Source organism: Haliotis rufescens, unplaced genomic scaffold, assembly GCF_023055435.1.
Source record: "Haliotis rufescens isolate VD_foot unplaced genomic scaffold, xgHalRufe1.0.p SCAF_18, whole genome shotgun sequence".
Classification (NCBI taxonomy): Eukaryota; Metazoa; Mollusca; class Gastropoda; order Lepetellida; family Haliotidae; genus Haliotis; species Haliotis rufescens.
The window spans coordinates 20,578,918-20,604,311 of record NW_025963868.1 but is presented as its reverse complement, the minus strand read 5'-3'; the positions used below and the strand labels follow the sequence as shown (position 1 = coordinate 20,604,311).

The following is a 25,394-nucleotide window of genomic DNA, read 5'->3' as shown; positions in this document are numbered from 1 at the left end:
CATACTCTCTACCTTCAGAACTTGGCATTTGAGTTTGTTTCGAGATACAAAAATCAGATATGCTGGTTCGAAAGTTCAGCGACCTCCTATTTATTTGTCATCAGATCTTCATACAGAGAACTATTATGTCAGAGTAAGAGATCAGATTGCAGAGAAATAATTACCTGTCCCAACATAGTTCCTACTGATGGGTTTCAGAGTGTTGACTGGTATGTGTCAAGGTTAATCAAGAAGGGTGACATTTACACTAACATATAGTCTATGGAGTCATTTATTACACAATACGTTTCTCTCCTCCAAAATTAAAACAAATCATTTTCCTGATGCTTCTACACTTGCTTATATAGGAATCCAGAATGGTTTTGTTTTTACCAAATACATATATTCCAGCCTTGGAGCAAGACTAGGTGACACTGTCACATTATTTCAACATAATGTTTGTTTGGGGATACTGAATGTCTTCGTATCTTAGGTCCTCCTAAAACTATTTTCTTACATCTGACAATGGCCTCTCGCCTTAAAAGACACAACATCGTGACTAGTAAAGACAAGGATGAAATCCTTGACATTTGGGATTCATCATGTTGTAACATGATTATTGTGTTCATGTCCAAAGAAAAATCAAAGCACTTGATATCAACATTTTTATATCTACAGTCCAAAAATAAAAACATTAAAGACTGTTGTGTGGGCAAAACATTGTCTTAATTGTATGGGCAAACGTCAAGGCCAACAAATGCATCTATGACTGGATCGTGTGCATCATGTGCATGAAGGATAGTCGGCAGCAGACTGAAGTACTGCAGTACTGTATAGTGAGCCGCCCCCTCTAGCGGATACAGTATTTTGGAAGAAAAACAATTTCAATTTTGCACCGAAAAAAAATCATGCTGTACCCCTTCAGCAAATTCTGGTAAACGAACGGGTGATGAGAAACTTGGTCAGTACAAATTTGAACTGTGAGACAAAAAAAATCACCAGACATGTATTTTTTGTTCCGTTAGGCATTGTTTTTTACATGCAGATTACCATGTGTATTTTCTCGTAAACTACGCCAAAAACAGCAGTCCGCTGTACTCACGTTTTCTTGGAATCTACCGGTGATTTTACTAAACTCACACTTGAGACTAGAAGCTATTCTGTCTCCCAGACCCTATAGGGAATAAATTACAAGACAAGAGGACAAAGTCATCAATATCCCCACAAGGTTAAATACTTGTGCTGAATAAATATATGAAGCTTGTTGCCAAGGAATATCTATAGTTATAATAAAAATCCCAAACAAACAAAAGGCACCAGTTCACAAATAGGCCTATCTATGTGCCAAGTTTGGTAAAGAAATATATAAAAATATATATATTTTTGAAGATCTGCTCCGGAAACTAGCACTACTACCATTTCCAGCCTAATTTGAAAAATACATTTTTAAATAGTCCCAAACTTATCAAAAGGAACCAGTTCACCACTAGACCTATCTATGTGCCAAGTTTGGTGAAGAAATATTGTACAGTTTTGAAGATCTGCCCCGCAAACGAGCACTCCCACCATTTTAAGACTCAGGCTTAATTTGGACTAGTGGCTAAAGTCACAGACTGCGATCGAGAAAAAATGTTGATTGTTAGCCCCATAAAGGCTCTTAGCATCATTTTCACTAGATTTTAGTGTTATGTTATTGACCATCATCAGCTGAGCTTACTAGACTGAAACAGAATTTTACTAGACTCTGGCTTCAGACAAGTGGCTAAAGTCACATGTGGCAATTACTGAGCAACATTATCGATCATTGCCAGGGCGTGGTCCTTGTCTAGTCTCATGCAGAGGGCTACATTAAATATAAATCATACAGCCTCGTCCGTTAGATAAAGTCATTTATTACAACAATAAAACTTTCCAGCCGCATCAACTGACTGGAGCCATTAGTGAAGCCATTTCGTAACGATACTCACAGTATTCCATCTCTGGTTAGTTTTTCCCTGATCCATTTATCAATATCCGAGAGTCTGGTTTTTCTAATAATGTTAAAACATTGAAAAATGAGATTCTATAGATTCAGTCTAATGGAGACCCCGCTCTAGATGGTTGATTCTGAAGCAGTTAACCCTTTATGTCAAACATGGCTGTGCAGTCTAAGAAATTAGGCATAGAAAACCTTATATACATAATATTCTAGTTGAAGGATTTAGGGGTGCATGAGTCAAATACTTTACCTTCAAACCTCACAAAAACTTTTCTTAAGTATAATAATTTTTAGTTGCCTCAGGCTTCAGACTAGCGTCTTTATGTGAAATATTGTCTTTAATTAGTGTATTCATTAATGTCTATATTGATGACATCAAAAACTTTGTGTTAGCAAATAAGGCGGGTCATGTAAGACAGGAGTCAAACGTGCTCGGCTGCCAGAACCTTTATACGCCAGAGAGTTCAACCCAGGGGTGAATATGTTCTATCTGGAAGGATCTTGTCTTGTAATAAAACCCGTCAACAAGCCAGGTGCCTGGCCTGTATAAGAGGAACTAAGTTTGCATCACAAATATATTGTATTCCTTTGGAAAATCTCTGATCTGGTCTAACTTGACCAGCTGTCTAAATGACTGTTTGTTTGTTGTTCAACGTCACACTCAGCACTATTCCAGCTATATGACGGCAGTCTGTAAATAATTGTGTCGGGACCAGACAATAAAGTGATCGACATCATGAGCATCAACCTACGCAATTTGGATACAATGACATGCATCAACCAAGTCAGCAAGCCTGACCACCTGATCCTGTTAGTTGCCTCTTACAACAAGCATAGTCACCTCTTATGGCAAGCATGGGTTGCTGAAGACCTATTCTATCCTGAATCTTCACGGGTCCTCACAGACTGTGACAGGACGGGCTGTAAACAGGACAGAGGTATGTGGTGGAAGAACTAAGGCAGGGTATTGGATGAATGTATTTTCACATACTTTTCATGAAGCATTTTCACCAGTATTCAGGATCCCATCACCACCCTTGAACATTGCTGTTTCTCTAAAATATAACTGCAGTCTCTGAAATTAAGCATGGGCGAGCTACAACCTGGTAAAAACTCAAGATTTTGGGTTCCCTTAATTTAAATACTATGTTTAGTGGCTATACTTTTGGAAGCCAGGACAATGTAAAAGTAGGGGATTTATCGAGACCTGCTCAGAGGCCGATATTCAACAATTTTCCACACTGGAATTAACTAATTCCCATTTCATGTTATAACAAAAACTAATGAGATGCCTTGGTTAAAGCTAGTTTTATTTCACTAAAAGCAGGACCACTAAAGAGGTACAGACTGTACTTCAGTCTCACATTATTGAAATGAGTGAGTGCGTTCGGTTTAACGCCGCTTTTAACAGTATTCCAGTTATATTATGGCGTGTCAGCTTAATGTGGGAGGAAAGCCCGAAGTGATGCAGGTCTAAGACGTTTACCACTTCGGTGAAACCCACAAGCACGGGTATGGTGCTGACAAACCTAGCAACATAATCGGGGCGAACCGGGATTCGAACCCACAATCATAGGTTTCTGGCGTGCCCAAGGGACGCAACTCTGCACAGCGAATCGCGGCGCCTTAGACGACTGGGCCACCCGTGCCCCCACATTATTGAATTGAATGCAATATCAAAATACAATGTTAAAATAACTGTGAATTTAAGAAAACCAAAACTTCAAACATCCGAGTTTTGAACAAAAGAATTTGTTTTTACCAATTTGGCTCACAAGGGAACTTTGTTTGAAATCCTAGATAAAACCCTGAACTGCCACAGCAGACCTATAACATGGCATGCATTGCCCAGCACCACCCTAAAAGAGTTAAGTTGTCATAATGGATGTCTAGAGATCATTTTCCACCTCCAGACATAAACCGAACTTGTTTTTTCCAATTTAACCTTAGTGCTGACTCGTAATGCTGCAGCGTAAGAATTCTTGATAGAGGTAAAAACATATTGGATCAAATTTCTTTTCCACTGATGATCATTTTACCTGTTTATGAATAAAATATCTTGAACAAATTCCTTTCCAAATATGAAACAACCGCTTGTAATTGAACACACGACAAATGTTAACCCTCGTCACAGACGAATTAAGAATTAAGCGATTGTGGTTCTTTTTTCAAATCTCAAGAAGGTATCATTCTGAGGATATCTTCAGCACAAGATACGAACTTTTTAGTCTTAATACCTGGAAGTACACCACTACTCCCAACACTGACTGCACAAATCAGTAAATGAATGCTTCATCATTAGCTCATTCAATGTTGACAAAATCAATTCTGGGCAATCAATAATATGTTGTTTTGTCTGGTAAATATGCAGTGTTTCAAGGGGACCCATAAAAGTCTAGATTTATCAACTTAATTGACATTCAATTTGTCTGAGAGAAGTCCCATGTGAAATCCTTTATAAAAACGGATGATTTTGCAGAAAATAATCGTCATTTGTGACAGACAGTTTCAGTTGCAGGGATCTTGGTCGACCAATCTGTGAATCCTAGCTACTCTCGGAAATACATTGTGGACTCTCAAGCATTAAAACTAGGGTAGGGTGAACAGTAAATACCATACAAAGTATGTGTGATTCCTTGTGCTTATCATAGATGTGATTTCTTCATCTGAATCCCAGGGGGCACAGGTTGCTCAGTCGTCTTAGTACAGCCGTTCTCTGTGCATCCCATTGGCAAGCCAGAATCCCATGTTTCTAGGTCTAGGCACCATACCTGTGCTTGTGGGTTTCAACAAAGTGGTAAACATCTGAGACCTGCAATACTTCCATCCCACATTCAGCTGACAATCCGTGATGTAAGTTGAATACAGTTTAAAGCCCAAACATGCATCTCGAACATGTCTCCCCACAATGCATCTCAAACATGTCTCCCACCATGCATCTCAAACATGTCTCCCACCATGCACCTCAAACATGTCTCCCCACCATGCACCTCAAACATGTCTCCCACCATGCATCTCAAACATGTCTCCCACAATGCATCTCAAACATGTCTCCCACCATGCACCTCAAACATGTCTCCCACCATGCATCTCAAACATGTCTCCCACCATGCATCTCAAACATGTCTCCCCACCATGCACCTCAAACATGTCTCCTCACAATGCACCTCAAACATGTCTCCCACTATGCATCTCAAACATGTCTCCCACCATGCATCTCAAACATGTCTCCCCACCATGCACCTCAAACATGTCTCCCACCATGCATCTCAAACATGTCTCCCACCATGCATCTCAAACATGTCTCCCCACAATGCACCTCAAACATGTCTCCCACCATGCATCTCAAACATGTCTCCCACCATGCACCTCAAACATGTCTCCCACAATGCATCTCAAACATGTCTCCCCACAATGCACCTCAAACATGTCTCCTCACAATGCACCTCAAACATGTCTCCCACCATGCATCTCAAACATGTGTCCCAACATGCATCTCAAACATGTCTCCCACCATGCACCTCAAACATGTCTCCCACCATGCATCTCAAACATGTCTCCCCACAATGCACCTCAAACATGTCTCCCCACAATGCATCTCAAACATGTCTCCCACCATGCACCTCAAACATGTCTCCCACCATGCATCTCAAACATGTCTCCCCACAATGCATCTCAAACATGTCTCCCACCATGCATCTCAAACATGTCTCCCACAATGCATCTCAAACATGTCTCCCCACCATGCATCTCAAACATGTCTCCCACCATGCATCTCAAACATGTCTCCCACCATGCATCTCAAACATGTCTCCCACCATGCATCTCAAACATGTCTCCCACCATGCATCTCAAACATGTCTCCCACCATGCACCTCAAACATGTCTCCCACCATGCACCTCAAACATGTCTCCCCACCATGCATCTCAAACATGTCTCCCACCATGCTCTTCCACCATGCAACTCAAACATGTCTCCCACCATGCATCTCAAACATGTGTCCCAGCATGCACCTCAAACATGTGTCCCACCATGCACCCGAACACAAACAGATATATCCCAAGGTTAGTGTCAGCCCCATCCACCCCACTCCATCCTGGTCTTCATCCACCTCATCCAGCCACCATTACAAGTGTTCTCAGACTGCCCACTCTGTTTATCTCGATGATGTCCAATTATCCCATAATGATATCAGGTGTAAACAATTTCCGCCCTAATCGCCTTTTTCTACAAGCTCTTTTTATTTCCATTAAGTATTTCTGTCATCAGGACTGCTGTTAATTTCTGTCTCGGCTCGATGGCTTCACAATACCAGAATATCCTGGCGAGGTACTTGTCACTTTAGCTTAGGACAAGATTTACATTACACGCTGTTTTCAATACAAATATCTCCTTATGCAAGTATGGATTAGTTTTGCATAAATAACACATTTTTGTCGTCTGCGTATTCCTCGTGGATCCATTCAGGACTAATGCCATCACTGGTCAACCAGCTCCCTATTAGACTGTCGGAGAGCTCCCGACAGTTCTCAATATCACATACTCCCTGTCCTTCCTGACTTGTAGATTTGTTACTGAGACAGCCTATGATGAGATTGTCAGAAGCCAGTGTCTAATCAGAATGCTTTCGGTCAAGCAGGGAATTAAAACATCGAGTGAAAATATTCTGAAAATAAAACTTTCGCTATTGTAGCAGTTTTTCTGTGAACCAGTCTGTTCCTGCGTAACTTGTATTTCTATTTGTTATGGTGAACTTACAGCTACTACCTATACCTGGAAGACACATACACCCATCTCCCATACCCTAACCCTGACCTGTAGCCCCCCTCATCAATGTGCACATGTAGAACAGACTATGAGACTTGACGGCTGACAAGGCCGCTATTGTTTTCATTACCCTGATATTGGCCGATGGGCTAATGGCTGCCGGTGTCCCCAAGATAATTGCTAGGTTCAGTGGGCCATACATAAACACTTGAATGGCCAGTTCACAGTCGTGAAGCCTTCGTAGAAATCAGCACAAATCTGATTTAGAAATGGTCTTGAAATTGTGACCCCAGCTAAAACTGCCCAATGCTTGAGATTCTAAATGAGTGTATGTCTTGGAAGTGGGTCATGCCAGGTCGTTCACACTGAATAAGCGGTAGCAAACACTATCTCCACTCTGCTGGCCTTGTGCTGGCTGATTATTGTGATATTACATGTGAGTGAAAAACGCTAGCTGAAATTGAAACTGCCATGAATATAGCTTGGGTCTTGCTGGTAAAGTTGTGGAATAACAATTTCCAGTAACTGGCCCCTTTATCATAATTCATTTTTGTTGTAAAATTGGGTGGGTGGGTGGGTGGGTGGGTGGGTGGGTGAGTGAGTGAGTGAGTGAGTGAGTGAGTGAGTGAGTGAGTGAGTGAGTGAGTGAGTGAGTGAGTGAGTGAGTGAGTGAGTGAGTGAGTGAGTGAGCGAGCACTCCTTGGTGTCCACTAATAAGCTATCCATAGCGAGACAAACATTAATAAAAACCCAATCAGACCTTCAAATAGCCCTTATCCTCTTGAGGTCCTTTCAAACCTATATAAAACCAAACTAATTTACTTAACTGCCATTTCTAATACCTCTCGACCTGACTTTCTCATACTAGCTTTCAAAGCACAGCAGTCGCCTAATTGTTAGTCCGTTGGTAAAACAAACTCACAAACAATACTTTATTAGTTGATACGAGACTCGGACCTATAAAACTAACATTATACAACACCTAAATATCTGATCAGCTTGGTATATCGGTGGTCAGAATTAGAGAAATATGGTTGACAGACAGTCGATTCTAGATATTGATGTTTTACTCCTCGCCGTCCAACAGATTAGTTAATACAATTTCATTCAATCATAAACATATCATCAGTCCCACCAACTCTAATTTCTGCAGGAATAACTTTCTTATTTTCGTCCGTCTGTATAATGAAATATCGTAATTTGAAATAGGGTGTGATTGCTTGGGGCCATGGCTGATATTCTGGATAGGCAAATTCCTTCCCATGTCTTATAGAGTGGCTAACCGGCAGTAAAATCAATCTTCGAGTCGAGACTGTTCACATTAGCCCGATAACGACTTAAAGCCATTACCGCTGCCATTGCATCCTATCCCCCAGTACAAACAATAGCTCACGTTTTAAGTTGGGTGAAAATCTTACCGAGCGGCTGCTATTTAGAAGAAAAAAAAACGTGTCTAAGAATACTGTTACTTGGTGATGGCTTGTTTGACAACGAAAAGGCGTCACATCAAAATACTCGTAACGGCCTTTACACGATCAGCAGCTGACAAATGGGCCAAGGATGGAGAAGTCTTCAGTTTTTTCGCTAGAATGAGGGGTAAAGGGAGCAGCAATTGGTTGTGATTGGTACGTGCCAGGTCGGAGATTTAAGCCAATACTGCGGTGTAGCGGCTTCTTAGTCCTAGATTTAGTGCTGCGTAAGGGAGAGCTCACCACGCTACGGCAGGGAGCTAGTGATTGTTTGTCTGAATGGTGAAGGGCCTTCGGTTTATTGGACGTCCGAATTTGACACATTGTTGGTAGTATATTGGCTGCCTTCTCTCTTCATCATGTAGATCCACAAAGATGGCGAGACGTTGTTTTTTTTAACTTTCATCGTAAACTGTTACATACTCAAGCCACGACTGATAACATGGCTTAAAGTCATGATTGGATATCAAACGTGAAAATTACATTTAAAAAACAATGATGGATTTTCCTTCTTGTTTGACAGTGTTAGGGGCAGATGAAAGCAAATGTTGAGGGGAGATACTTCGAATGTCTGGGGTGATGGCAAGAATGGGAATGAGAATGAGCATGATTTGGATTTGGTTTTGGAGTGGAGTTGAACTGAGGCTGGGGTGGGGTTTAGTTGGGCTGAAGGAGAAAAAGGGTGGGGTTTGGGTTGAGTCTCGGGTGGAGAATGGGTTGAGAGTGGATTGGGGAATGGGTTGAGGGTGTGGTCATTTGGTTGAGGGTGGGGTGGGGAATGGGTTGAGGGTGGGATGGGGTGGGGCATGGGTTCAGGGTGGAGTGGGTTAAGGTGAGGTGGGGCATGGGTTCAGGGTGGGGTGGGGGATTGGTTGAGGGTGTGGTGGTCATTTGGTTGAGGGTTGGGTGGGTAATGGGTTAAGGGTGGCAAATGAGTTGAGGGAGGCGATGGGTTGAGGATGGGGTGGGGTGGGGTGAGGTAGGAATTTGATTGAGGGTGGGGTGGGGAATGGGTTAAGACTGGGGTGGGGAATGGGCTGAATCTGGGGTGGGGGATGCGTTGAGACTGGGGTGGGGAATGGGCTAAGACTGGGGTGGGGAATGGGCTGAATCTGGGGGGGGGGGATGGGTTGAGACTGGGGTGGGGGATGGGATGAGACTGGGGTGGGGGATGGGTTGAGACTGGGGTGGGGGATGGGTTGAGACTGGGGTGGGGGATGGTCTGAATCTGGGGTGGGGAATGGGCTGAATCTGGGGTGGGGGATGGGTTGAGACTGGGGTGGGGAATGGGCTAAGACTGAGGTGGGGAATGGGCTAAGACTGGGGTGGGGAATGGGCTGAATCTGGGGGGGGGGATGGGTTGAGACTGGGGTGGGGGATGGGCTGAATCTGGGGTGGGGAATGGGCTGAATCTGGGGGGGGGGGGGGGGGGGGGGGAAATGGGTCGAGACTTGGGTGGGGGGAATGGGTTGAGACTGGGACTGGGGAGGGGAATGGGTGGGGAATGAGGCAAACAGTGAGGAAAGGGGTGGGGAACAGGTGTGAATGAAGGATGGATGAATCTGAGGCTGAAAAAACTACCTAAAAAACATCTCATATGGATAAGTCATTTACAAAAACAAGACTGCAATGAAAAAAGAAGCCAGCTGATGTCACGTACCTGCATCTCTTGCAAACTCCACCAAGTAATCCCATCTGTCTTTCCTCCTCTCCTCTGTCCATCCGTCAAGTGATTCATTCTTCACCTCATTAGCGAACCAGTGTGTCGATTGCACGATGTCTTCCATTGTACCTCTGCTGACCATGCTCCTCCGCCAGCTGCCGGGACCAGCTTCCCAGTGACCACGTCTCACTGATGTCTGGAAAAACATCAACGCACGATGTTTAGTAATAATACCAGGCGGGTGATATGTGTCCAATATAGCACTAATAGTAATAGCCCCTCACACATGAATGGGCCCAGTGAGTGGTAGCGTAGTGGACACAGAGAAAAGCAGGGGAGGATAACACCATTGGTCACATCTATCTAGTCCACAGCTCGAATACAACTAGTCCACAGCTCGAATACAACTAGTCCACAGCTCGAATACAACTAGTCTACAGCTCGAATACAACTAGTCCACAGCTCAAATACTAGTCCACAGCTCGAATACAACTAGTCAACAGCTCGAATACAACTAGTCCACAGCTCAAATACAACTAGTCCACAGCTCGAATACAACTAGTCTACAGCTCGAATACAACTAGTCCATAGCTCAAATACAACTAGTTCACAGCTCGAATACAACAAGTCCACAGCTCGAATACAACTAGTCCACAGCTCAAATACAACTAGTCCACAGCTCAAATACAACTAGTCCACAGCTCAAATACAACTAGTCCACAGCACATATAACAATTAACAGCTCATTTCTGACTAGTACCAGTCCACAGCTCATATCTAACATTTGATGGAAAATAGCCAGATGACCTATGTTTGTTTGTTTAACACTGCACTCAGCAATATTCCAGCTAAATGATGGCGGCCTGGAACAAAGCAAATCTGGACCAGAAAATTCAGCATTGCTATACACCATCGGAGTATGATGACATGCCACCCGCACTGTGCCTGACCACCTGATGCATCACCTGACACTTACGACCAGCACAGCCTGCTGCTGACCAATTCCAACCCGGAATCCCTGCTGTGACGCTGTTCCAAGTGCCTTCAAAAATGCATCAGTTCATGTGCTGACCAAAGTGTTTCGCATGTCACGTAAGTTCGAAACAATGATATATATGTCTTAAGTTACAATAATCATTATACACTGCAGTGGAGTTATGTCTGTGAAGACTGCAATCTCTCGATTACTACAGATCCGAAAGGAAACTATTTACTTAAGATGAAAAGATCACCATGGCTAATTACGCACGTCGCAGTCATGCTATTGGGGTTTTGAAATTGATAATGCGTATTTATACGCAAACAACTCTTAACAAATTCCGTCAGGTAGATTCAGGTTGTCTGGAGCTCTGCTCCCAGCTTCCCAGTGACTGTTTCTCAAGGAACAACCTTTACTCCAAGCAGAGCTGTTTGAGTGTTTGTCATTATTCTCCAATGTGTACAAAAATGTTGAAAACTCATTACAACTTAACTTGTACTTATCACTAGATCGGCATATTGTTACATTTTGGAAAGACATATCTGAACAATCATATTTTTATCAGTAAGCAAAGAAACGGGTTCATTATCTTAACAAGTCAAAATAATCAATTTCACACCGGGGAAAGCAGTTGACATTCAATAGTTCCGCTTTTTCCACAGATGCAGTCTAATTCAATAATAAACTCAAAATAACATGAATTTTAATTCCACGCGAACAAATTATCACACCTAAATAGAGATTCCCCAGTTTTTGAACAATTTTCAAAAACAAGAACAAATGCTTCAAGTGCACGGAGAAAACTTTCAACCATGATTCAATAAACCTACTGAGTTCATCAATCAAAAGATGTTAAAAAAAAAAAGGGCCAACGATGAATTCAATCAAGGCCATGAAAAAAGTCCCTCGACGTCTGGGAAGGAAAAAAATTCAAATTAATGTAAGTATTTACGAAGGATATATATGGCCAGTCTGTGAATTTAGGGTCGTAGCTACAGATATGTTTCAGTCAGAATGACGGATGCGATTGATTGGTCAGTGATGTTCGCTGATGTTGTCAAACGCCAGACGATCTGGCTCGACATTCCCCTACACAGCCAGGGCAGCCGACAAGTATCTGTACTGCCAGATACATAGATAATCCACGCTTTTTTATAAATGGTATAGCAAGACAGCCCAGGGTGAAAGTGTTCAGACGATGGAGTTGAGTAGATTTGGCATTTCCACATCGATTGTTGACCATACGAGAATACTAGCTGACTGGGGTGCATTCTTGCACATTAACAGACAATAATGGGACGAACCTTGAAGTCCTGACTCAATTAATTAATACTGATTGAATCGAAATGTTGGTTTGTTTTAATGAAGAATTTTATTCTTGAGTTCAACTTTTGAAAGTGTTCTTATATTTTGTCATCATTTTTATCCATGTAAAGCTGTCTTTTGGAGGCACCAAAATTGGATGCTAGTCTTATTTTATTATTCTGCTTAGGTTGTCAAGATTGTCAAAACGAAATCAAAATTATTGCGAAAGATTTCTGTCACCTCTTGTTGTTCAAACAAAATCATTGTTTTGAAAATATGACAAAACGAATGAAAAGAATTGGAAAAATCCATTGACTCTCCCTGAATAAAAATAAAACCACATGGGCCACCATGGCCATTGAAGAGTTAAAAAAATTAAAGCTCCAAATGGTAAGAGGAAAACGTTCGCACAGACAATCAGTCATGCATTAGATATTACACTATCTTCAACAATCTAAAGTTTAGGAATAAGCCATGGAAAAATCATCAAATCCTATGTCATTGACTCATTCAAATTTGGGCATCGTATTGAGGGAAAATATTTTTTTAAATAGCTAGGTCTTGTTTATGCGATGTGTTGTCATATAGAATTGAATCAAACACAAAAAGATTTATATAATTCTGTATCAAAATGTGTATTTTCAAAATATTTATTGATGAAAACTAATTACTGCATAGCACCAGTTGTGTTTAGTTCAATATTGATTCAAATACTAGCATTCTTATTCAAATGAACAAACCTTTATCTTCATCGATAGTAGTTACTTGGCAATTATTTTCCCCTTCCGCACTACTGTTTTCTGTACAAAATGTGTCACATACACAAGATGATACGGACTGTCATGTCAACGTTCTGTTTCCAAGGGGGCACTTATTAAAGGTTACTTTCAGATTGGTCTAGAAGTTTATAGGGACGTTTATTGGGGAAGGGTGCTTAATACGGTGATTATGGTATACGGTTGGAAAAAATATAATATAATATTTAAACTTCCAAATTAACTTCCCATTAAGAATAAAAATCATGTTTGACTTCAGCAGGACAATGACTTAGAGTTGGTAGTCAGCGGTTGGACACCAATATTTACAGCCAGAATCCAGGAGAAAATCAACGTGTGTCGATCGGGGTTTCAATTACCGCCTCTTCCATCATTTCAGGAGCCAAGAGTTTTTAACTTGTTGTGTTTTCATTCCTCAAACAGCTACAAACTGCATCCCTTTCATGTTCCTAGCACAACACCTAATTCCAAACAAAGCTGTCCTAAATCTTTTTTGTCAAAAGGAAAAAATGTCCCCCCCCCCCCCCACCCCCGATTTCATTTTTTCATGCTGGTCATAATATACAAGGCCCACTAAGCCCTACAGTATTTTCATCCCTGAATACCAACAAAAAGTCCATGGGTGACTCCAAATTAGGGAAATAACATTGTCAGCAAATATATTCCGTGAAATATTTAGTTGGATGATTCTCTGAAGTCAGAAAGTATCCTGTTTCAAGAAATAATCGTGTTGAAGTCGGGACCTTTCAAGACAGTAATTAGAGGAATCGGGGTTCCATGGCTTCATAATTTAAGGTTACAATGTCCTTTCGAAGGCATTACTGAATAAGTCTTATAAATGTGCTTCAATTTCATGGATTGTCTTGATTTTTTAAACAAAGGAGTAAAACAATCACCCCATTTTACATTCAAACTTCCAAACAGGAATTATTGAATACATTCTCACTTTAATGAATGATGCTTCTTTCCAGCCTGAAGGTAAGGAGGCCTAGGACCAGTACGTGTGTGTGTGTGTGTGACCGCGTCACATTGTAACTTAAATCAAATGATTGTTTGGTGTGTTTGCATTCTCATTCATTACAGCTAACAGCGAGGTAAATCACAACCTTCTCACACCAACTCGTCTCTAGTCCATTTGAGCGTATGATACAGGCGGCGTCGGTAAAACCGCCATCTGACTGGAGGTTTGTCTTGAGGAAATGGCGCAAGATATCGACACGACTGCATCGACGTCGTGGCAAAGGGCCAGTCTTGTGCCAAGAGCATGAAAAAACATCTGAGATAAAAACTAATCTTCAGGCATGAAGTTGGGAGGAAATTTGTCGTAATTCGGTAATACTCTCGAAGAAGTTAGCTCTTCGTAACTGTAAATTGTATTACATGAAGCTGGGCCCAATCTAGTTTCCTTGCAATAACAAACTTACTGGGTATTACGGAGCTTGAGTTCCCCTGCCCTGGACATTCTCCCTGCTTGGAGCACGGGTGAGATAGAGAGCTGTGTTTACAATGGTTGGCACCAGGCATTGGTAGTATGGAAATCGGTTCTGATTCGTACACAAGCCAGACGCTGGTTGTCAAAATGCTGCGTGTCATGTCTACCCTCGGTAATTGTGTTGGTCATCTGAAGAATTTTTTCAGATCCAAATTTGGTGGAATAGGTTTAAATGTCTATTGCGGTTTGTATGATTCGTTACATGTATACACCATATGAGTTAACCCTATGACCAGTGGCGGGTTACTTGTATACTCCATATGACTTAACCCTATGTGACCAGTGGCCCAGTATGGGCAATATTCCAGCTGTATGCCGGCGGTCTGGAAAACAATCAAGTTTGGATCAGACAATCCAGTGATTGTCAAATTTAATACTCAGGTACCCGACCCCCTATTACCCGACCCTACCTGGGTACCCGATGTAGGTCTCAAGAGTTGGGTCAAACTTGTCTGATTGGGAACAGTTTTACTATAGCAGACACATATATCTGATCATGCATACACTGAAGTTGACAAAGCTTTTTCTTATTCAAACACATAAAAGTCAGAAGGAATGAATGCATGCATAGTCTAAAAGACTTGTAAGTGCAACCATGGAGTTATAGGGAATGTTTGTCATTAAACAATAGATCACATGACCAACCATGGGTCTGGGTTGTCCTGTGGGTACCCGTGTCTAATAAAAACCCACCCGATCCCAGTTCCCCGTCCCAGCCCTACCTCACATGCCATTTACCTTTATGCAATGTGTTTTTATAAAAAATATTTATTTCCTTAAATTGATATATGTTTACAGTATTTTCACATCCTATTCAATACAATAGTGTAAACCTAATTACTAAAGCCTCTCCCTGTTTATTGGTCCCGTTAACAGGGAAATAAAATCACCTCAGAAAAGGGGCAACCTTTATTAGCAGTACATCTTAGGACATGATCTGGTCTGGACAGAAGTGTTTCCACTGAAAGTATGTTCATTTCATGTCACAAACATATGGTTTATCATCATCCAGTAGGTGGTCCAGTTAGACAAGGATAGTGAGTGAGTGAGGTTTTACGCCGCTTTTAGCAATATTCCAGCAATATCACGGCGGGGGACACCAGAAATGGGCTTCACACATTGTACCCATGTCGGGAATCGAACCTGGGTCTTCGGCGTGACGAGCGAACGCTTTAACCACTAGGCTACCCGACCTCCCCTGACAAGGATAGGATTAGACAGGTCAAACTGTATCGATATAGGCCTATATGGGGATTCAATCTGTTCACCAGATCCTTGCAGCGCTATACAAGGAATGGGGAGACATTAATTTCTCTTCTCTTGCATCCTGATACAGTGATCGGTGTTTCAATATCAACACAACCAGTCATGGATGTCCTTGGGATTCTCATAAACAGTTGACAACATGGGAATTTTTTATTAGCCTACCGAAGATAATTTCTTCATAAAAAAATAATCCCAACAGATGCGATGATAGCATTGCAAGCAGAACTCTGAATGAGCTGCTTAATGGCAGCTCGGTACTAGTGCCATTCTCCTTTAGCTCCAGCTCCAATAAAACAGCACTGTCAGCTCGCGTCAACATGGGGCTATTTGCTCTCTAAACACCTCTAAATGCCATCAAAATAGGTGATTTTTCTTCACTGACCACTGACTGGCCGAGCCAAGCTCCCTAGAATCATTACTGACACATTAGCCATTTAATAGCCTCAGCAAGCTCGTAGCACAAACACCCCTGACCATGATAGCTACCTGACAACTGACAGTCAGTTCAAGAAGTACAATCGACCCAAGAACTGACAATCAGTTCCGACCCATGAAATACTAACAATCATCACATGAGACTTAACTATTGAACAAGATACGCTGACTTAGTTGAGCCTCGATTCAACAGCGCCATTGATTTCAACAACGCCATTGACCACAGTCCAGTCAGGGCTGCTACTGACCCAGCAGCCAACACACTGACCACTCAGTGTGGTCAGGCTGCTTAGTGAGGCTTACCGGTACAACGACCCGCATTGAGGGCTAGCTGACCTGACACGGAGGTGAAGGGTCAGACAAGGACACTCCAGGGGTCGGAGGAACCTTGTTGGGTCACAAGGTCACGAGGTTAGTGGTCAAGTCTGACAGCTGGCTGTAGGACTGGCAGACGGTCAGTGTTGTCAGGCTGAAACTGGGTCAGATTGAGGCCAGGTTAATGATAGCAGAGCAGACGGCTGTTTGCAGAGTCCGTCTCCCAGACAGGAAGGAAAGCTGGACAATGGTCGGAGCGAAACGGAAGCAGACAGCTTGAAAAGAGATCGGACTACTTCAAGCTCTCTGGGTATCTACTCTGTTTGGCCTTGTGATAATGGAGTATAAATGAACAATTATCAACACTGGCTCCTAGATGGATTCTGTATCCACAAATTGCCCAAATGAGAATGAACTGTCATGGACGTCATACGCTGCATCACTGTCAACAGGGTTATTAACAAGCTTCAGTACGTGGATAGGAGTATACCCAGATATACTGCAATTAGCAAACTTGAAATGAAGAAGAATATTGTCGTACCATTCATAATTCAGGGCTTGAAATTCCTTATGTTAAAAAATTCTAGGCACATTTAAAATTACAATGACATTGTTAAACTCATATGGGCACAGTTAAAATAAGTTCCTAGAGCCTTAAGGGCATACCTCCTTTAGACAAAAGTACCTTATTACAACTTATAATGTGAGAAATGTACACACAAATAAACTGGAGAAACAAACAAGCACAAATGATGAACACATCAACAGGCTGAAAAATTCATTGAAATGAATTCCTCTGTGTTGCAATCATAAATTCCATCTGGCATGCCTAAACATCTTAACACTTTCTGTTTACGTAATTTATAAAATATCAGGATAAAGTTCAACAGAAACAATCACAGAATGAAAACTCGTATCAAGCATGATAGATATCTTTCCCATTAGATGCCTCATAGATAGGTATTGGAAGGGGTAAGTATCACATTTAATTAAGTCCAAAACCAACGTTGATTGTTTTCATGGGGCCTTAATCACTACAACAGTCTGATAAATGTCATAAATGGTTAAATAATGTACTTCCAGAAATAAATCCCTAGAATATCCCACTGTCTCACCTAGCTTGGAGTGTATTTTGCTTTAATGAGAACAGGATTTCTGAAATTGAGGCTATCACCAAGTATTGAACGTAAGAAGCCCTGCAGACATAATCGCTTGAAACGAGCAGGTATTTACACAGGCTGCAAGTTGTCTATCAAGGAATAATTAACACAAGAATGGTCTATTCATGGAGAAAGATTTCAGATGATCACATTCTTGAAGAGAAGCACGGGATGTAAAGAGTTGTCTCCCTTAGCTGACAGGATCTGCTGATTGTTGGTTCAAATGTGTAACGAGAGAGTTAGAAGACAAATTGATGCATATAAGGACTATGTGGTGTATTTAAGGACTAGTTAGTATATTTAAGGACTAGTTGGTGTATTTGAGGACTAAGGTGGGTATTTATGGACTAGTTGGTGTATTTAAGGACCATGTGGTGTATTTATTGACTACGCGGTGTATTTAAGGACTAGTTGGTATATTTAAGGGCTATGTGGTGTATTTATTGACTATGTGGTGTATTTATGGACTAGTTGGTGTATTTAAGGACTATGTAGTGTATTTATTGACTATATGGTGTATTTATGGACTAGTTGGTGAATATAAGGAATAGTTGGTGTATGTATGGACTAGTTGGTGTATGTATGGACTAGTTGGTGTATTTATGGACTAGTTGGTGAATATAAGAACCCTAACTCTAACCAGGACTGTGTGGTGTATATATACATCTAAGGACTGGTTGGTGTGTGTATATATTTAAGGACTGGTTGGTGTGTATATACATCTAAGGACTGGTTGGTGTGTGTATATATTTAAGGACTGGTTGGTGTGTGTATACATCTAAGGACTGGTTGGTGTGTGTATATATTTAAGGACTGGTTGGTGTGTGTATACATCTAAGGACTGGTTGGTGTGTGTATATATTTAAGGACTGGTTGGTGTGTGTATACATCTAAGGACTGGTTGGTGTGTGTATATATTTAAGGACTGGTTGGTGTGTGTATACATCTAAGGACTGGTTGGTGTGTGTATATATTTAAGGACTGGTTGGTGTGTGTATACATCTAAGGACTGGTTGGTGTGTGTATATATTTAAGGACTGGTTGGTGTGTGTATACATCTAAGGACTGGTTGGTGTGTATATACATCTAAGGACTGGTTGGTCAGTGTATATATTTAAGGACTGGTTGGTTTGTGTATACATCTTAGGACTGGTTGGTTTGTGTATATATTTAAGGACTGGTTGGTGTGTGTGTGTGTGTGTGTGTGTGTGTGTGTGTGTGTGTGTGTGTGTGTGTGTGTGTGTGTGTGTGTGTGTATATATATATATATACACACACATATACAGTTGGTGTCTGTGATCTGTCAATGTAGTCCCCTCCAAGGATGCAAGTTTCCCTGACACCGACAGTCAGAGGGGTTAAATTATACATTGCAACTTGTCTGAGTGATGGCACACTTCCTCCAGGGGCAAGTACATAATTAAATGTGCCAATTGTGATACGGGTAGTGGCACGTTCTGGCTCCTCCGGTTACAAGGTTCCACACATGTCTCATGCATAACTGACCTGCTCAATAATTAATCTCGTTATCATGATTGAAAGGTCTGGGTTTGGAGCTGGTGGCTTAATGAATAACACTGACAACTAAACAATGATGGAACCAATATGGCCTGCTGGTAATAACACTGAATGATGGCGTTGGTTACAAGAGCGGACATAGCTATTTGGTAAGCTTCAAAAAGGTGTGAGTGAATATTTAACGTCACATTTGCAATATTTCGGCCATATTGCCACAGGAATGATGTGTGTGTCTCTAGGAGCTGTCAACTCAGGACAGTAACATAGGAGTAACATATCACAGACTGAAGAGTAGAAACTAACAACATTCAGTACTAAAAGATTAACTGGCAGATCTGTACGTACACTTTGTACCACTAAAGACAAGCCGAGTCACTCCACCTAACTGGGGTCATTGGGACTTACACTACCTGTTTCCTATACATAGAGGGAGGAGCACAACTGTGCCCCTCAAACAGTATATAAATAGATCCACTTTTTACACCTTTTTTCAGGGCATCCAGCATGTATAGCAAACAAAAAACCTTTTTAAAATATCTTAAAACTATTTTATTATAGTAATTATAGTATTATATGTATCAGTGTGTGCGTCCATGTCTGCTTGTACTGGTCCAGGGTTTAAGCTGGTCTTATAGTGCTAGCCCACTGAAATACCATGCCGCAGTTTAACATGAACACCCCACTGACTCCAAGATGACGAGCCCTTGTTTTATCCCCTCAATACCAAGTACTAGGCAAGGAAACAACAAGTTCCATCTTTTAACACCTTTGGTTCGAACCATCGACCTTCACCTCTTTGTGAAGACGCACTATCCACCAGACCATGAAGGTGGCCATCCAATCCTCCCTTAGTCAGCTCCAAATAATCAGCGTTAGAAATTGGCACTGGTCCTGTAGTCCTTGTCAAACTGCCCAATAGTTAAGGTACCCTAAGGACTAGTAGAAATTTGCCATTTATAAGGGTTTTGCTACTTGTTATCATTATACTAGTGGACTAATAATGTTAGTTTCTACTGCTGATAATGCTGGGTATTTGGAAGCTACTCTTCCAAAGAATCCACAACAGAGTGCTTTGAAATGGGAAGGATCAATCACTTGTATAGTTACAAGATATTCTGTACAACACTTTTGCTGATACCAATCTATATCCATCCAAAATGTTTGGCTATTTTAGAGAAAAAAACCAATACATTATATTCCATGGATATTTTGTTTACAAATTTAACAGAACAAAGTCTGTTTAGCAATAAATATGGTAATTAAATATAACTTTGAATACACAAATGGCTCCAAACAGAATTACACTCCTCAATCATTTCAGGGTTTGATCACTTCACTTCATCTCTATGTCAACACTAAGCAAAGTCGAGAATGGCAGACGCAACAACAGCCATTTTTCTCATATATCTTCACAAAATGATAAGTAATTCTCTAAATGTCCAGTTCGCTAAATTGCACAGACCCTTTTTCTTGTCTTTTCGACACGAAAGTGATTCCGTTAATGTCCGGTTAAGAAAATTGCTCGAGGACAATGAGTGATGAAGATGGGGAGCAACTGACCAGAATGGCCGTTTGGTGCCGCCAATACTTGCAGGATTGGCCACACAGATACAGTTTCAAGACAGAGGTAAGATACGCGGGATGTGATACGAATATATGAATGCAATAAATGTCATCCAATCTGGACCCCAACTGGTCAACCCAGACAAGCCGGACGTGCATTCAGTCCGCACCATCAATAACCCCCATCTCCCTGTGTATTTACGACCAAAATGGCGATGCATAAACAAGCGAGGGAATGACTAGAAAATGGATATTGACCTAATATTATCGACAAACATTGATCTATGGTTCGTTGGTCTGACTTTAGCCCTTCTAGCTTGCTGCGTCTGCTACCCAGTCAAACAGGACAAAGCAACCGACTTGGACAAATTACACTTCGATAGCTTCATTCAGTCAAATACTGCTGGAAAGGGGACTTCAATTGGAAAATTAATTCTGTTTACTTCCGTTTTGGGAAACATTCTCGGACAATACATGTGTAAATGCTCTGGTCATGTTTTACAGGAAAATTATTACCTTGTCTGGGAATGTAATATGGAGGGAATATATTTTTCTTGTTTTCTATGCAATAAAAAGCAGTATAGGAGAATACTATGTTTCTGTCAAATTTGTTCGTAGAGCATTCAAAATGCTGATTGCAAAAACACATCTGTTTAAAAAAACTTGTTATACATTGATGATTATCATGCCGACGTCATTAAGGCTCTTGTACATCTTGTTATTTCAATTTGATACGCACTTTGCATTTAAGTATTTCTTGGAAATGTTTAAAGTGGTAAACAAAAGAGATACTTCATAATCTTGAGTGAGTGAGTGAGTGAGTGAGTGAGTGAGTGAGTGAGTGAGTGAGTGAGTGAGTGAGTGAGTGAGTGAGTGAGTGAGTGAGTGAGTGAGTTGGGTTTAACGCCACTTTGTACAGCATTCCAGTTGTGTCATTGCGTGTCAGCTCCATGTGGGAAGAAAGCCTGAAGTGATGCAGGTTTCAGTTGTGTAGCACTGTGGTTATACCAATAAGCATCAGTATGGTGCTGACAAACCTTGAAACATAATTAGTGCAAACCAGGATTCAAACCCAGAATCTTAGGTTTCTGGTGTACCCAAGGGACGCAAATCAGCGCAGTTATAATCTTGAAACAAATTAGAGTGAATGAATATTTTTTAGTGCTGGCGCTTATTTCAACACACTGTCTGACAGCTCTTTGGAGTTGCTTCATATAGTTTCTTGCTAGTCAAGTAGTCTTTCAGGGACCTTTCATTCAAATCTATTTCTCAAGTGTGAAGCCATTTTGATTTCAAATAGTGTTTTCTGTATATGTGTATCTTGACACTTTAACATTTTCTTTGATGATAAATAGTTTTTTAACATCTCAAAAAGATGATATCTGGATACTTCGCAGAGAAATAACACTGATTTGCATTCAATATTCCTGTTTTCTGATGATAATCCTTGACCCATGCTGCATGTTATTCCTTATGTCTGGCTGTGCATACAGATTTTAAATATTCATTAGCAACGGAAAGGTCTGACTGCTATACACTATTGGCAGAAATAACCCTCGGTCACACATACACATCAATACATTGTCATTGTATTTCAGTTCCCACTGTATTATGCGGTCAATTAAGCTTTGTTTTTGTGAATTTCATGGTTTTGAAAGTGTTACAATGTTTGAAATAATTTTAAAAACGCAACGCAGGTGACCCATAAATGTTGCATGAGTTCTGAATAAAATGTGATTTTCTGCAAGATACAGACTTTTCTGCACATTTCTGCAAAATATTCCGCAACTGAGAAATTACAGAATACAGCAGGGTCGGTCGTTGTTATGGCCAACCCATTCCACACAATCAAAGGATAGCAGTGAAAACAATCAATGGTCTTTGCAATACGTTGTGTTTTGCTATTCAGCAACAAAACTGCAGGTTAACTAGGTCTCTACAAGACCATGAAATACTCAAACACAGAAGTGTCTCTTATTTTTTTTTTAAATATTAATTTTCAAAGTTTAAAATGTACCAAATGAGGAAGTGATTTGTATGATGATGTCTGCAATTTGGCAGTGTAGAAAAAATTCCCCGAACTTTCAGTCAGACCACTGGACTGGACAGAGAGCATAGTTACCAGGTAAGATATAATGTTGCCATCCAGAATGTTCTATACTAATGAAGTACTGTTGAATGTAAGTTCTCAGAAAATAGCAATAAACTGGTGGATTGTCAACTTAGTAACTTTAACTCCCTACCATGAGGCGTGCAACTTTTCAAAAGAGACGACCCGTCAGCAAAATAGACTGTCTCTGACTGTCGGGCAGGCAGGTAGGCTAAACACTGAATTTGGTCAACTGCAAAATATTACCATCTGACAGACCAAGTGCTAAGTTGAGTCAGGGTCTGTAGCTTCTACAGGCTGTGGTTCCTAATGGCATTCTTTTTTTACTTCAAACGCTCTCTGTAAGACCCAATACTGACAAACCACAGTTCTTATACAGAACAAATCCGGGATTCAAACCCACCCCCACCTCATTCAGCTAGGACACTACTCTACCAAGCAAATGTGTGACCCATCCATGACCATTGGATGGGGACCAAGTGACTTGTCCCATATGGAAGACGGTAGGCCATGAACAAGGGAAGCATACACTGTCACTGTCGGAATTACCTATTCTTTGTCCGGGTCTCCAGTGATCTCTCAAAGAAAGGATCAAATTCAATCACTCGACTCAATTTGAAAGCCAAATTACAGTGTCTAGACCCAAGTATCTGGAGGGTTACTGCAAGGCCCTCCTGAGCTGTGACGGAAACAGTGATTGTTTAAAACAGTTACAGAATCCCGTCGGAGGATTGAATCACAGTCACGAACTTCATGGAAAAATATTTTTCTGATGATATGAAATTCAATGAACTACTACTCCCAACATCCCGAGAATGTGTCATGGTTGGGAGGTATTGTTGTTTTCTGCAGCATCAGCATTTTCTTTTCAATTATCCAGGCTCGACAGTTTTTGGTGTGATAAATATATTCTTCTACGCAGGGCAATCCTGATGCACATGAAAGTTCTATGTATTGACCTTTGTTGGGTAGCATTGTGGAGAATTGTTTGAAAGTGAAAATATATTCATAACTGTAATGGAACAGCACACCTGAAAAAATTGGGTTACTATTTTTTGTAATCAACAGATTTGTTGTGTGAATATTGATTTGAGTTGCTGTGCAAGAATTCCTTTAAAAAAATGTTTTTACACGGCTTGTATATATAGATAGGAAGGCTGTAGAAGTTTGTGCTGAATGTCATGGCAACAAGCTTTTATCTGCATCCTCATCCCTCAGATAACTGAGTCAAGATTCATGATTTCAAATTATAAAATGACTCCTAATATCTAAGCATTTGTTTCTTCTTGATTTGTACAAAACATTTTTTTCGTATTTCATGAACAAGCAAACAAACATTTAAAGGTGGTCCGGTTAATCATGCAAAAAAGTATAACGCCCAAGGTCAAGGTCACAGAGCCTCGTTACTATGACAACTTCTCTCAGGACTTTACCAAAAAAGTACCCAGTATTTCTCAAAGAGATCAAAAGCTCCCTGCTGAATTGGAAAACAATTGTACTAATCATGTAGTGACAACATGGGAGGAACTATTCAGCTTCAGCAGCCAACGAATGAGTTCAGGCAGTAGAGAAACACATCATCATTTGTCAATGTCTGCGATGTCCGGAGTTGCCGGGAGTGACCACAAGGATCCTGGCTGGACTACACGGGACAATAACACCATTTGGACCAAAATACTATTTCCCATTACAATGGCTTGCCCCTTGCTCCTGATAATATCTCACTAGAAAACGGGAGAGATGCTTGTTGGTTGTTACTTGGGGATAGAAATTTCCACTAGCCCCTTAATCCGAGCCATTTTTGCAAATGTTAAGATATCCTAAGGGCTGCTACTGCTTGGAGAGTGTTCCTGCACGCTGTACTTTCTGGGTTAAGTTTCATCTGTGGTAGTGATGTGACATCGACATATACATTCTCCCAGTAACAAGCACCTGTGTCAATAAGAATTAATTCATATTTTCCCTTCCTGAATTTTACTGGTCTCAGACCATGTATATATATACATATATATTACACCTTATTTTACTTATGTTACTTAAAAGTACTAGGTCTGGCAAAACAAGATCGTTAATTGGAATTACCAACAATGGGAAGAAATATCAACGATATGAAAATTGTGTCACTGATATAGATTTACCAAACAGCTTTTTTATTGTCCATCATGTCAATTGCTGAAGATGGAAAGTAACTATTTGTGTTACATCTCAGATGTCCATAAAGTAATCCCTGCATTAATGTGCCACCACTCACCAGTGGAGTGAAATATGCTGATTTCTTGCAGACTTTTTTTTGCGTATTTGCTCAAAGTTGCAACTCCGATATTCATTGATAACTGATGGAAGTGTAGTTCCCGATTATCGATCTCTATGATCTGTATCGATAGCCAGCCCTAAGAACTACCAACTTCACCACTGTACTATATTCTCTTCCAGTACTTACGACAGAAGGATAAATAATATTGACTAACATGATACACTATTCTTCACAACTACTTCAATTTCAGGTAAATCTATTTAGGTGATCAAATGTTTATGGCTCTGCTGGGATTCACATTAATATAATGCTCCGTTAGTCACCAATATAGTTACTGACTTGGAAAAAAAACGTGAAAATTCAC

The 25,394-nt window shown here is 40.9% G+C and overlaps 1 protein-coding gene across 11 annotated transcripts in view; it reads right to left on the bottom strand.

Moving 5' to 3' along the window:
* The window catches only part of LOC124147998, a 434,301-nt gene that overhangs the window by 39,658 nt on the left and 369,249 nt on the right, over nt 1-25,394 (bottom strand). For 10 of the 11 annotated variants that reach the window (XM_048398395.1, XM_048398387.1, XM_048398385.1 and 7 more), the window contains one exon: nt 9,855-10,053. The gene's annotated coding sequence lies outside the window, so the exon portion shown is untranslated. Of the gene's footprint in view, nt 1-9,645; nt 10,054-25,394 lie in introns of those variants that run through there. The other variant, XM_046518909.2, reaches the window with a different exon arrangement.